Source organism: Salvia hispanica, chromosome 3 (assembly GCF_023119035.1).
Source record: "Salvia hispanica cultivar TCC Black 2014 chromosome 3, UniMelb_Shisp_WGS_1.0, whole genome shotgun sequence".
Lineage (NCBI taxonomy): Eukaryota > Viridiplantae > Streptophyta > Magnoliopsida > Lamiales > Lamiaceae > Salvia > Salvia hispanica.
The window spans coordinates 55,886,686-55,899,147 of record NC_062967.1 but is presented as its reverse complement, the minus strand read 5'-3'; the positions used below and the strand labels follow the sequence as shown (position 1 = coordinate 55,899,147).

At 40.3% G+C, this 12,462-nt stretch overlaps 1 pseudogene; it reads left to right on the top strand.

Moving 5' to 3' along the window:
* Positions 1 to 11: 11 nt before the first annotated feature.
* Positions 12 to 6,412, top strand: LOC125210573 (annotated as a pseudogene).
* The last annotated feature ends 6,050 nt before the right edge of the window (positions 6,413 to 12,462 follow it).

Genomic DNA, 12,462 nt, shown 5'->3' with positions numbered 1-12,462 from the left:
CAGGACATGCAATGTCTTTTTCTTATCTTCCCGGTGTGGTGAGGACTGAGGAACGAGTTAGGGGTATACTGGTGAGATTACCAACTTGTTTCAACAAGTTCTATTTGGTACTCTCTCTGTCCCAGTCTAATTGAGACTTCTATTTTGGCATTGGAATTTAGGTAGTGGTTTTTAGTTGTTAAATTATTAATAGTAAAGTAAGACAAATAATAAAGTAAGAAAGAGAAAGAAAGAATAAAGTAGGAAAGCGAATAAAGTAAGAGTACAAAAGAGGAAAAAATAGGAGAGATGAATGTGTTAATTATGCCAAAAGAGGAAACGTCTCACTTAGGTTGGGATGTACAAAAAGGAAATTCTCACTTAGGCTGAAATGGATGGAGTATTTGGTTTTGGCTTGGAGATAAATGAGTGAAGAAGGGTTTTCTTTCATATCAAGTAAAAGAACAGGTTTTCCCATCATGAGATGCTAAGAGACATGCTTGACATACACCTTAATTTGAAGTGTTTGTTTGAAAAACTACCTTCATTGTCTTAGGTAAATTCATGGTGTTGTTTCATCTAAGGATCATGCAATCTTTGGTTCATCATGGGGATTGAGTAGAAACACGGTTTTGTTTCTGGTATCTTATTTTGAACAATATGGATTCACCAATATCAAAATTTTAGTATTGACAAATATTTTTAGGGAATTACACAAGTAATGGCTTTCTTAAAATATCTTGCAATGGTGGCTTGAATCAGATGCGGTTTGCGGTATGAATTTGTGCATGCTTTCTCAATTCTTGCCAACTGTGCTTTGCTTGTCTAAATTTGCATCTTTGGAGTTTCAGATTTGTGACATGGTAACAATTGCTCGACTTCTAAATCTTACGATAGTCATTCCAGAGCTTGACAAAACATCATTCTGAGCCGATCCTAGGTATTTCTCATTGTTAAATGGTGCACAAAACATAATTGAAAGGGAAGAAGAAAAGAGAACGGTTGTTTTGAATAGGATGATTATTTCATTGTATAAAGCACCCTTTAAATAGGGATTACAAACAAGTAAATATAGTAGAACTTGTGCTCCAAGTAATCTTGAGCACCAAGTATTCTTGAGCTTCAAGTATTCTTGGGCACCAAGTATTATAATTTAATTACAAAATATTTTGTCAATCACCTAATTGGAGTAATTGATTCCAATCACAATCTTTCCTTTTCTAACACTCATTATATGGATTATTGATATCTTTCGTCCATATGCATTTTCAAATCGTCAATTTTACATCCAGCAATTTCGAGGATATTTTTGATGTGGAACATTTCATCAATTCATTAAGAGATGAAGTCCGAATAGTAAAGAGATTACCAAAGAGGTTTGGCCTACAATATGGATATCAACCACTTGTGAAGGCTCCTGTTAGCTGGTCAAATGAGCAATACTAATTGCAACAGGTCCATGTAATTATGTCTATGCTTATATTTCTGATGATTTTTCAAGAATCATTGTAGGATCTCGATTTCCTTCCCTTGATGTACTAATGTCCATAATTCATATATAGAAGCTGAGAAAAATCATTGTAGTTTCTGCTGCTATTGAAAATGCAATGCTAATTGAAACAAATGAATTCTTGTTACTGTTCATCTATCAGAAGTTCGCTGTAAAAATCTTAAAATCTACCTTTGCAGATTCCTCCTCTCTTTGTTGAGCACAAAGTGTCACACTTCAACCGAACAGATTCGCGGCTGGCCAACAATGAGATTTCACTGGAACTTCAGAAACTTAGGTGCCGTGTCAATTTTCAGGCTCTAAAGTTTATGTAACAGTCCGCCCTCCTAGGGTACAATAAATGCGGCGACTGCTACCAAAACAGACTCAAAGAATTCGACATAGGCTAGGGTTTTTGTTTAAAGAGTTTTGACCAAGAATTTAATGGAACTATCAGAGCATTTAAAACAACAACTTAACCTAGAAGCTTAAATAAGAAAAAGGAAGGTATCATAAATTACGATCAAGAATCTCAAGAGTACGACATAGTTTCCAAGATAAAAACCACAAGATAGTCTGAGGCCTCTAAACCGAAAGGAGAGTGCAAAATATTCAAAATAAACATAAGTGTATCAAAACTCAGCGGAAAGCGACCAAGAGAAAGAGTAGCTATGTATGAAGACACAACTACGCTTGAAGTTCAAAACAACCATCTTAATTAATTATCATGCTCAACACCCGCCACCGCTCGTCATCGTTCAACCTGCACATAAGGAAAACACATGCATGGCTGAGTATTTTGAAATACTCAGTGAGCTCATTGCCAAAACATTTTATAAGTTATGCCACCCTTACCAAGTGAACTCGAGTTTTAAGCAGTTATAAGAGAATATCACGAGTATCACAAAATATATTTTCCAATAGACTGGCCAGTCAAAATAACTCCCCATTTTTCCTCAACAATTCAACAATCACAATCATTCCATAGTGCGACGAAAGTGTGGCCACACTTTTCGCCCACGAGACCGGCCGACTAGCAAGGACGGCTCCCGATCCCCCCCGTATACACAGCCTGGTAGGGTTTGCGGCCCGTACTCAGACCCGAATTCGTTTAACATATCCATAGCCCTATAGCCCAATGGAGCGAACTTTCAAACTGGGCATCAGGCGCACAATATCACAACAAAACAGACATAGGCATGACATAACAGTTAAACCACCCTTATTTCTCCACATTCATAAGTTTGCACATAAAGGAGTTTAAGAGTAAAGCCCACCTCGACAGCTTAGGTTTCAAGTATGTTCTTTCCTTTGTTATCCGGCTTCGTAACTGAGGTTTCACCTTTTTAATCACATAGGCACATATCACAAATCAGATTCAATACATACTCCTAACTCATGCATGTCTCAACGTTTTTTCCTTTTCCCATCGACCTATCTTAGCATCATTAATCAATCAAGATCATGTTCATCACATAAGTTCCATTCGCATCCCAAATCTAGATCTAACATCAACATGTGTCATACAAGAGTATATAGCCATCAAGCACACACCACACAACACAACACACACACACGACACGCACACACACACACACCACACGCACACATGCCGCACACATGTATACATAATTTCCATATCCCTTTTATCCCACTTTCACTCAAACAAGATGCATGAGGGTTCAAGAATACCGATTAATCGGTTAGAAAGAAGAGGAATCGAGTAGAAAGAAGAAGATAAATATGAGAATACCTTTTTGAGAAAAACGAACGGTAGAAACAAAGTAAAGACTTGGTTCTTCAAAAATCTTGAGGCTCAAACTCTATTTCTTCTCAAAGGATGGAGGATTAATGGAGTAAAGCAGAAGAAAATTGAGAGAGAATGGAGAGAGGGTGGGGACGGAAATTATGGGTAGGGGGCGAAAATTTGTGATGGCTAGGGTTAGGTTTTTGGCTTCTTATTTATAGAGTTTAATAAGATCTTTAGGTAAATAAAATAGAATATTTGGTAAGATCTTATTCTTCACAATTAAATAAATAAATATTGTGAAGTAGGGGAGAAGAATTAACAAAAATAGACTAGGGTATCAAGGCTTGAAATTTTCGAAACATATGGCTCCCAATTAGCCAAGATATTGTTTTGGTATATTTTACGGAGTAGAATAAAATATCACAGAGCAAAATAAAAATAAGAATTCTCCCAACTTGGGATTGAAATAGGCGTCCCCTATGCCTTTTTAAATAAGGCATGGATTTTGAATATTAACTAAAATAAGATAAGGCAAGATCTCTTGAGGTATGGAAAGATTTGGTAGAATATTTAAATTCTAGGTATGTAAGGAAATCAAATAAGGGGTTAACTAAAATAAAATAATTTTTTCCTTCCCACAATAGGTGATTTTCGAAAATCACCAAGAAACAAGGGGGGGCGATTTTTCTCTCTTTAAAATAAGGAATAATTGGGTCTTGGGGATTTAATTTGGATAAATATCCCAAAAAATTAAATTAAATCCGGAAAAATAGAATTCCTTCTCCAAAAGTCAAGGGGGTCGAAAATCTCAGGAATTGGGTGGCTAGTATTTATGGAAATTTTCCTAATATTCTCACTCACCCATAAACAATAATTCATCTCATAAATTAATAAATCACATGCCACATCACATAATCAAAAAGTTTGACCTTTCAAACCTCCAACACAAAACCCTAGACTCGACTCGGACAAAGCATCTCATGCAATAAATGCATTCATAAATTAATTCACGTCTCCACGTCATCAAAATAAATTCTAAGGCTCTAAAATTAGGGTTCGGGTATGTTTACTCCTCAGATCGAGGCACTGGGAAACAAGTTGATCCAAATAATGCAACAGAAGGGGCCGCCCTATTTAGCCTTGCATTTGAGATATGAGATGGACATGTTGGCTTTTTCTGGATGCACCACATGGATGCACCAAGAGGAAGCAGAAGAGCTCAAACGAATGAGGTATTTATTCCAACCAATTTCACACTTCTTTGGACCAAAAACTGGGTTTGGAATGAGGATATTTTTAGAGGATTCTTATCCGTTCCTTTCCCTGGATGCTTAGAATAAGAATAGAACTTAATTCATAAACTTAAGAAAATGCTTTCGTCTATTCTTTCGGGTTGTTTGGTTTGCAAGATTGTATCTCGAGATTAAATGGGTTGTGTGTTTGGTTCATGAGATTAAATCTCATATCTCAATCTTAGATGGACACTCAATCCTAGATTATATTTTGGTACTCCCTCCGTCCACGAAATATTGTCCAAAAGTGGGTTGAAAAAGTTAGTGGAATGAGGGTCCCACATTTATTTATTAGTTTTATAGTAGAATGTGAGTGTAAAGAGTGAGTGGAAAGTGGGGTCTATTTACTAAAAATAGTAAAGAAGCAAAGTGGACAACTTTTCACGGACGGACTAAAATGGCAAAACTGGACAACATTTCACGGACGGAGGGAGTACTATTTTATCTACGAAACCGAACACCACCTCAATGTTTTACGTGCATGATCATATAATTCATCATAGCCATACATTTACAGCAGCTTAGTTTTTCTAACCCTTTCTTCCTCACATGCTGATACGAGAATATCTCTACAAATATCTCATATCTCTTTCCCATATTTTCCCATATATTTATTAGGATCTTTTGTCTTGATTGTTAAGTTATGATCCCTATTATAAATAGGGCTATTGTTGTTCCCATTATTCAATCAGAAATACAATTATCCTATTTTATTTTTACGCTTCTATTTCAATTCGGTATCGATCTTGGTTTGATCGATGGGCAAAGCTCCCGCGACTACCTCGTCTACCTTTTATCTCTCGCCGTCGACCTCTCGTCGTCGTCGGAATCTTATTAAGAGATTGAAAGCACCAATTGTTAAGCACCAATCGACGGGCAAAGCTCCCGCGACTACCTTGTCGACCTTTTATCTTACATTGAAAGCGCCAATTGTTAAGGGTGCAATCCCTTAACAAGATTCCAACGACGAGAGGTCGACGGCGAGAGATAAAAGGTAGACGAGGTAGTCGCGGGAGCTTTGCCCGCCGATCAAACCAAGATCGATACCGAATTGAAATAGAAGCGTAAAAATAAAATAGGATAATTGTATTTCTGATTGAATAATGGGAATAACAATAGCCCTATTTATAATAGGGATCCTAACTTAACGAGCAAGACAAAAGATCCTAATAAATATATGGGAAAATATGGGAAAGAGATATGAGATATTTGTAGAGATATTATCGTATCACATGCCTTTCCTTATTCCGTGTTCTTGACTTCTCTGCATCAGATACGCGTTCCCTTGGTGGAGGGAAAAAGGGATAGTATCAGAAGAAAAAAGATCACATGGCTTATTTGGATCGTACACATAGATCTCTTAGATATTCTAGGTTGATACAAATTCAGGTGAAAAAGGAAATGCTATTGGCCCCTGAGGATCTGCGGCAGTTCCAGAACCATTCTTCTCAAATGGCAGCACTTGATTTTATGGTTTCTGTTGCCAGTAATATCTTTATTCCAACGTACGACGGTAATATGGCAAGGGTTGTAGAAGGCCATCGTAGGTAAGAGATGAACTCTCTAACTGGTGGGCGTTGTATCTTAATCAAATCTAGCAACACAAAATCTGAAGAACCTCATGTTCTAATATTTTGCAGGTATCTCGGGTTCAAGAAAACATTCCAACTGGATCGTAGAAGACTCGTGGAACTTGTTGATTTACATCATAATCAAACTCTCTCATGGGACGAGTTTTCAGCTGCTGTGCGGTTGGCTCATGAGACGAAAATGGGACAGTCGTCTCAGCGTAGAGTTATTGCTGACAAGCCGAAAGAAGAAGAATATTTCTATGCGAACCCGGAGGAGTGTCTGTGCGGGCTTGTCGCCCATTTGGAATGCTACCGTTCCTTGATGAGATAGGCCTCCCGACGAGGAGTTACTGATATATAATGTAAAGATTGAGCATAGAGTGGTCTCAAGTTATAATACCCCGTATCTTTCTTTTATAAAAAAAAATAAACTATTGTATGTTTTGGGTATTTTCAAAAGTATTTTGGAATGATTTTAATTCTCAATTGATTATTTGTAAACGTTTTGAACTAACGAGTTTGATTTTCCAGATGTTTTACAGGTTGTCCTACTTGACCGAGGATGCGTCCTAGCAAAATAAATAAGGTTTAAGTGTTTGTATTTGATTTATTAGGTAAAATTAGTAGTTTTAGAGACTTGAAATTTTAAAATTAGAATATAGAGAATTTGATTAATGTCATTTATAATTATGTTTTTCTCTTTTTGTGTGTTGGTTCTACACATAATAGATTGACTAAGATTAAAAAATCAGTACATGTTTGAACAATATAATTCATTGTGTTGGCTTTATGTCTTTTTGAGAGTTACAATAAGAAAAAGAAAATAGAAAAAAGGGAATTGATAAAAAAATAAAAATCTACACTAATCTAGAACACTATACACGCACACACCATAAGAGCATCCACAATGGCGGCTAGCGCACCGGTTAGCCGATTCGCGTCGCTAGCCTGTCGACTAGTCGAACCATTGGGACCGGCCAGTGGCAAATCGGCGTAGAAAACGGCGAGCGCACGCCGATTTCCAGGCGCTAGCCGATGCACTCGCCGATGCACTGGCTGCCATTGTGGTGCGCCGATCGGCGAGCTATCGGCCAGCGCCGTTTTTTATTTTTATTTTTTTCAATTTTTTTGAAACACTATATATATGCGATTTTAGTTTCATTTTCATTTGCACCACTTGTTTTAACGAATTTTCTCTCTCTCTAAATTTCTGTACAAGAGCAACATCAAGCGATGAGTAACACGGATGGTAGCAGTGGTGGTAGTGGTGGTAGTGGTGGGGATGTTGAGGAGTATGAACGGCGGATGAAAGAGGCTATGGAGGCCTACATGAACCGCGAGATAGAGCGGTACATGCAAAGGGTCGAACAGCAGGGGGTACCTCGCCCTCCACCCGTTGTCCACCGCCGAACAGTGATTGATCGGGATCACGTAGCTGCACATCAGTGGCTATATGACGACTACTTCGCACCGGACCCGCGTCGATATATGTATTTCCGCTTCAGGCACGATGCGGGTGGCAGACCCGGCCACACTCCTATTCAAATGTGCACGGCGGCAATCAGGTAGTTGGCCTACGGAGGCGCGGCGGACATGTGGGATGAGTACCTCCACATCGGTGAGACGTCGCTCTGGAATGTCTGAAGTTTTTCTATCAGGGCGTGATTCAAATTTTCGCCGAGCGGTACCTTCGAAGCCCTACCCACCAAGATTGTTAGTATCTGATGCAGATGTACAGGGAGCAGCATGGGTTCCCCGGCAGGTTAGTCAACATAGATTGTATGCATTGGGAGTGGAAGAACTGTCCAACTGCCTGGAAGGGGACCTACACGACCGGCTACAAGGGAAAGAATCCCACGGTGATCCTCGAGGCCGTAGCAAATTACCGGCTGTGGATCGGCATGCGTATTTTGGGGTAGCCGGGTCGAACAACGACCTCAACGTCCTCAACTCGTCGCCCCTCTTCAATGAGAAGTGTCGGGGCATCGGTCCGGCCGTCTCATTTATGGCCAACGGCAACCGGCATGATATGGGCTACTACTTGGCGGATGGGATATATCCTAGGTGGCCTGTCTTTGTGAAGACGATCGGCACGCAAATGATGACAGGAAGGCCTACTTCGCGCAATGGCAGGAGTCGGCGCGCAAGGACGTGGAGCGCGCATTTGGTGTGCTTCAGTCTCGATGGGCGGCAATTAAGGGTCCAACAGTAAAACCCATCTCCGACTACTCCGATTTAAACGATTTACTCCGATCAACAACAATCAACCCACAATTCAACCTCAACCAAATAGATCAAGTGCAAAATGCATCCAAGGCAAGTAAACAACATAAATCAGACTTAAAACGAAAAGTAAACTTCCATAGCTAAATATTCAGAGCTTCCACAACAATTCAACGTGCGCTGAGCTTCGAACAACGAAGTCTCAGCACAAAAGTAGCAAAACAGAATTACAAAAATAAATTGTTTCTTCGCCCTTCACAAGGACGGTGGTACACAATGATCAATGTAACAATCAAGACGAAAACCTCCCGGAATTACCCCATTCGTGCAGTGTGTGTAGAGAAAACTATATGAGAAATGTGCTAAGAGCTGGAGAGTGAAAAAGTGATCCCTATGAATGATGTGTGCTCTGGTATTTATAGACATGGAGTTGGCTTCTAGATTCTTGTTTGAATTCTCCAATTTTCCCCTCCTCTTGAAGTTTCCTCCGTCTAGCAAACTTGATGCTCTTTTGCTCCTTTTCTGCTTCTTTCCTCCACCTGGTAGATATTTTCCTTCATTTCCTCGGCCTGGCGGTTTCTCTACACAACCTGGCTTAAAACACGTGTTAGACCCAGGAAATCATTGAATTTTACCCCCATAACCGATACATGAAATTGGACTTATCATAGCTATAAGGAGGAAGAACCAGAGTGGAGAGAGGAGAGATCAAGAAAAAAGGCTGCAAGGGCAATATACTGGGTGCAACTACAACCATGGCCGGAGCTACGAAAGATGGCCAAGCCTTCTCACTCTGGGGTACGTCCTAGAGAGAACAAGAAGGTTCTAGGGACGTACCGACATCATAGGAAAAAGCGGGGTGTCGAGTTGAAGGCATTTCCCCAGAAAACAGTGGATAAGGGAGAAAAGAGTTGAGTCGGTATTCTCCGAATCTGCTACTTTGAGAAGTGGTCTACTGATACCAAGCTGATCAAGCTGGAAGGGACGTGGATCGACTTGATCCGGTCAACTGCATAAGAGGCACTTGGGTCAAAGACTACTAAATTCAGTGAGTATCTTTTCCCATAGCTCTTTCATCGTTATCCACAGACAAAAAATAATAATAATAACTCTTGATAATAAGATTAGGAATAAAGAAATAATGATAACAAGGTTTCGCTGAAGGAAATGAGAAGAGAGAAATATAAGATTTGTTTTTAACTAAGTAAGGAAAAAGAGGGGGAAGGTTGAAAATTTTGAAATTCAAATTTGGCGAAGAAGTTGAACGATGCTGGCGTCATTGAGACCGTTCCCTCCCCTTTCTCTCACGTTCCTTTAATCAAGATATTCTCTCTCTCATTTCAGTTTTTCAGCAGAATCCCTAACTGTCCCTATTCTCCCAGAACTCACAAATCCTTTGCTCTCAGATCAGGCACAACAAATCCCAATACCAATGGACAAATCATCTGTGAGCTACTCTCAGAAACAATCCACCGGGCGATGAACACGCTCAACTCAAACAGCAACAACCTCCGATATCATGACGCCACCACCTACTCAATCGATGATATCACCGAGTTCGAGTGCCTCCCAACCAACGGAGACATCCGTAAGCAGTAGGTACTTAAAAATCATCGGAGACACAATGGGGAAGTTCGTTCCGGGAATTAGAAGGAGTGCCTAGGTCTTATCACCCAGTGTCCGGACTTTGGAGAGCCTTTTGGTTCTGCTTACGTGGGTACTCTTTTTCCTCCTAGTATATTTTTTCCTATGGGCTTTTGGTCCCAAGAGGTTTTAATGAGGCCCGACCAATCCCTGGGTTTGTGAGCAGTACCACCGATTGGAACCTGTTTTGTTAGTTACCTTTTCTTGTTTGCTCTTTGCCGGGGTTTGTTTTCCCTTTGAGTCTTTTGTGCTCTCGTTGGATGCCCGGGCCTGTCAGGTATCCTTTCCCTTGGGTATGCACAAGAGGTTGGTTGTAACTTATGTTTCATCTATTCAATTGATTTAATTATAAACAAAAAAACATTTCTTTTAACAATTTCATATCGAAAGACTATATTTCATCTAGGTCCTGTACCGAGATATTACAATTCACCCCTCCTTAAAGATATTTCGTCTCGAAATTTCCAAAGGGTACATTTCACACATCTATATGTTGGAATGGAATTCCGTCGAGATTCCAAACCAGAGCGTGAATGGAATAGAATCCGCTCATAGTCCGTCGATTCTATACTAGAGTGTGAACCCGTTCATAGTCCGTCGGTTCACACATCTATATGCTGGAATCGAATCCATTCATAGCCTGTCGATTCCAAACCCGAGTGTGAACCCGTGCATAGTCCACCGGTTCATACATCTATATGCTGGAATGTAATCCGTTCATAGTCCGTCAATTCCAAACCAGAGTGTTAACCCGTTCATAGTCCGTCGGTTCACACTTTCTGTACATATACACATATACATACACATACATTCATCTTATGCACATTTATTATGAATAAACAACTTTTTCTATATCACATTTCATATACTCATATGCATATTATTTATTTTAAACACATTTATCATGACAAAACCAACTTTTTCTATATCCTATTTCTTATACATGTAACTATATAGGTCATACTTAACCTAGTATCCTAGGAACACCTAAACCTAGGCTCTGCTACCACTTGTAACACCCGATGAACCGTACACCAGGTATCACATATTCTCTCATCTTTCTTATTCATTGTATTACTCAAATATTTTATGAAAATCATGTAAATGGTAGCCCATGTAGGGCAGGGTCACATCATGTAAATCACTTACGGGCACTGACTATCAACATCTCATCTTTTCTTCATATATGTTTGACTTATGCACCTTTCGTCTAATTGCATATCTTTCACAAATCATGTGATTGGAGCTCAGTGGACTTCCATGATGGCCTAGGCCAAGGGACTAGTACGAGGCATGATGGCCTTGCACGATGGCACGGTGGCCTTGCATGGTGGCACGGTGAACTTTAATATGGAACGGTGGCCTTCCACTATGGCTCAATAGCCTGGCATGATGGCTCGGTGGCCTTGAACGATGGCATAGTGGCCTTGCACGATGGCAGAGTGACCTTGCATGATGGCTCGGTGGCCTTGCACGATGGATAGACAGCCTTGCACAAAGGCTCGATACGATGGATAGACGGCCTTGCACAAAGGCTCGATGGTATAGCACTATGGCTCGATGGCCTTGAACGATGGCACTGTGGCATTGCACAAAACGGTGGCCTTGCACGATGGCACGACGGCCTTGCACGATGCCTCGACGATCTTGCACGATGCCTCGACGATCTTGCACGATGGCTCAATGGCCTTGCACGATTGCTCGATATCCTTTCACGATGGCTCGATGGCCTTGCACAATGACTTTATAGCCTTGCATGATGGCTCGATGGCATTGCACGATGGCTCGATGGCGTTGCACGATGGCTCGCGGCCTGACACAATGGCTCGATGGCCTTGCACGATGACTCGACGGCCTTGCACGATGGCTCGATGGCCCTTTAAGGGACTAGGGACCACTAGGGACCATATTTGGACAACCGAAGGACTCACACCAAAGCTATACGCACATTCGATCATGTGCGCGGGAGGATGACCGTAATCCGTTTAACTCGCTTTGGGCCCACGCTAGCACAACGATATTCTATAACAGTTGAGCACGTCTCAGCCCATGGCTGAGCTTTTGGGCATAGCTGGCGCGGTAGTCCCACACCCTCTTCCCACAAAGGAATGTCCTTTAGGATCCGACTCTGACCCTATAGACATCTTTTCTTTGATTTTAACAGTTTTTCTTATATACTCTTGTTTTCTTATCATATTTTTATTGTAAACAACATTGCTTTACACTATCATGAAGTTTAAAACATTTCTTTTAACAATTTCGTATCGAAAGACTATATTACAATTTCGTATCGAAAGACTATATTTCAATCTAAGTCCTGTACCGGAATATTACATATAACGATATAATAATAAAAATTGTAAACGTGTCTAATGAAACAAAATGCATTAGTACCAGGAATTAATGAACCAAAAATTTGTAAAGGGCCTAATGAAATAAAATAGCAAGGATCTATAGATGTGTTTTGTCTTTTTAAACTAGTATCCTAATTTCAGTATGAGGTACTTTTTCAAC